The following is a 3,287-nucleotide window of genomic DNA, read 5'->3' as shown; positions in this document are numbered from 1 at the left end:
GATTTTTATTGATGATAAAGTCAGTCATTGCTACTGTTCTGGTCTGTAATTTCTATTTGACCTGGCTTCAAGTTCACTGATCTTTTCTTCTTCAGTGTTCAATCTGCTGTTAAGCCTATTCAGTGAATTTTTCATTTCATATATTATATTTTTCAGTTTTAGAAATTCCATTTGCTCTCTTTTATAAGTCTCCATTTCTGTTAAGATTCTGTCTCTGCTTATATTACTGTGATTTGTTTAGATTGATAGCTAAAGGATATACAAAATTTCAGTAAGTATATAAAGATTTTTTTTCTATCCAAATTCAGGGGTCACCTGGGTCCAGAATGTTAATAGTGGTTACCTCTGGGTGATGATTATGGGAGATTCTTATTTTCTTATTTGCTCTTTTCCATTTTATTCTAACATTTCTTTAATGAGCATGTATTACTTTGTAATTGTAAAAACTAAATATAGCTTAAAACATATTAACATTAAGTGGCATGTAAAGACAACATATTATCCTTTTCAATAATATTATGTGAAGTCTTTTTAAATATGTTATGTAATGTTGTATTCATTATATTCCAGTTAAGGTAAAATGATTAAACAGACATGTTAAAATGATAGTAATTTTTCTTAATGATGGAAAACATAGAAAAAAGCAATATGATTAAGTATCATATTAATATTTATTCTAACTGTTTTCTCAATTTTAACATGTTTGATATTCTATAAATAAATCTATTTTATATACAGAAAATAATTACTTTTTCAAAATGACAATTTATATGAGTAGTGTAACTGTAAACACTTTATGATATATCTGTACCTTATTAGTCTAATGCATTTTATTTTTCAGTGTTGGAATTCACAATAATTATATCTTGTCATTGAGAGGAGATAGTTGTTTAATTATTCATTATCTAACCTGGTTATTTAAAGGTAGGAGTTACTTCATGGGAGTAGGTTAAGCTCTTGGGAGGTGAGTATTTTTTTCCTTCAGGACATTTGTTAAATCACCATTATGTGAACTAAGGTCATAAGCCAGTAATGATTAAGTTCCAAGTTACAAATTGTCATTTTGAGCAATCATTATTTTAGAAAAAAGAATCCTACTTGCCTTTAGCGGTGTTTGTAATTCTTCTAGCTTGGGCAATGGTGTAGGTAGAACAGACACTGAAGGAGTCAGAATTTCCAGATAGACAGCAAACTCTATTTAAAAGCTGACCTATTTAAAAATTCAAAACCCGTATGACAGGTGAATGGGATGTGAGCACTCCAATAAGATTCCAATAAAAGCACAAAATCTTTTCTCTAAAGTTGAACCCTATTTCCACTTGGATTCTGGGGCATCTTGCCAAGCTGGCTCATCTTCCCCAAACACTGCCCTAGACAGAGGAAAAGGTAGTTGAACTCTGGGTCTCACCTCTCCTGTGTGTGATGGTTCTGTCTCTGGGCAGCAGTATTACTGTGTTCAATAGAACATGGCTAAGTGACACAGCCACAGCCTGGGCCCATCCGTGCATTTCTCTTATACCTCTGGCATGCAAATTCATGTCTCGGCGTGTGGAAGAGGCAGTCCATCTTCAGTGTGGGCCCAATGATTGGTGGTACATTCAGTATTAATTGCTCACTATTCTGGGAACTTCACATATCAATTTGACTGGGCCATACAGTGTGATCATTCACTATAAATGTGTTTGAAATATTCCCTTGCAGCGGCAGCTGCTAAAATGAATAGATATTCCTTTTGATCATAAAAAGAATTATATCCTCGATGCTCAGGCTTGAAAGGGGGTGTGTGGAATCACCTACATCAGTAACAAGAGGAAGAGGGATCTTCATTTATAAGGAGTTTAGGTGAAACATTCAGCAACTCTTGGTATGACTGTAGGAACCGCAGGTGCTTGCGGTCTTCTGGGATGGAAATGTGTCAGGCCCTTCAGAAACACCATTTTGTCTGGCTGGCTCAGCAGGTGTGGCCAGGTCAGGTGCCCTCGGCTTGCTGTTCCTGGCTTCTCCACCTGAGAGGCCCCAGACAGTCAGGAAGGCTGGGAGGTTCCTGGGTCTTCAAATCACTTTCACGCCATAGTAATAAAAACCAAACAGAAGCTGTTTCTATTATGTATTTCTCTCTACTGTACTCCTATCACAAGAACTTTCTGGAACTTCTTTTGTGAACAAATTCCCAGCATCATCTCCGGACCTCTCTCCTACCTTTCCTTTCTCTCTGAGGTCCTCACAACCCAGGTAACCTCCTCATTCCACGTTCTTCACAAAAGAGGATACACTGTCTCCTGCTCTTAATTATTCCGACTCCCCATTTTTGAGGATGTAAAAGTTGTTTTGCTAATAACTATAGAGAGACAGATAGCTATGATGTAAAATGACAAACAGGGAACTTGTGAGAAATCTTAAACAGTGGATTGATGGTGACCCCTCGTCCCCTGGTCTACCCAGCAATGGGAGGAGAGGGAGGCAGGATCCTCCGTCGCTCTTGTCTGCTAATTTATGAGGTGTTTCTTCTCTTCCGAGTCATTTCTGTTTCTACTGCTTTCCTTTTTGTCCCCCTCGGTACCAGTGAACCTTAAATTTGCCCTGCTGCATAGAACAGAATTTACCAAACTGCCTGATTATAGAAACTACCCGAAGCACTGGGTGTAAATGTGGACCAAATGGCCCCATCTGAGATATAAAATGTCAAAGTCTCCAGAGGAGAGACCCTGGTTTTCTGTTTTAAACCATTGCTCAGATAATTTACATTATCAGACAAACTTGGGAAGCACTGTGTAGACCTACCTACAAGATCAAGGAAGCGTCCCTCTCCAATCTTCTGTCTCCTGGAGGTCCCTTCAGCAAGTGGGACGACGACTGCAAAGGAGGTTGCTTTCTCGCTCCGAGGAAGCTGTACTTGTTATTTGACTCACCCATTCGCTCACAGCCTGCAGCTGCTCACAAGCGGGGGAGGCCATAAGTATGTGCCCCTGAGGCTGTCGGTCAGCAAGAGCGTGTCTGGGATGGGCTCTTGTGTGTGTGCAAAGTCGTAGGAACCTCTGTGGGAACACAACCAGCTCTAAATGGGCGCAGGACAGATTTGATTTTCAGCCTCCATATTTTAGTCTTGATTGATTTGTACTGATATTTTGCACAAAACAGGTATTATCTGTATTTAAAAAACTAATAAGAATTTTCAAAAAAGACTTACATTTGCCTTTCTCAGTATTAGTGGGTTAATCCTCCCCCTTGAAGAAGCTGACATAGCCATTTGCAGTTGGTGACAGAGAGCAGCTGGGGCCGCCCCTCAG

The sequence above is a fragment of the Cynocephalus volans genome, chromosome 5 (genome assembly GCF_027409185.1).
Source record: "Cynocephalus volans isolate mCynVol1 chromosome 5, mCynVol1.pri, whole genome shotgun sequence".
Taxonomy (NCBI): domain Eukaryota; kingdom Metazoa; phylum Chordata; class Mammalia; order Dermoptera; family Cynocephalidae; genus Cynocephalus; species Cynocephalus volans.
Note: the sequence above shows the minus strand (reverse complement) of the source record.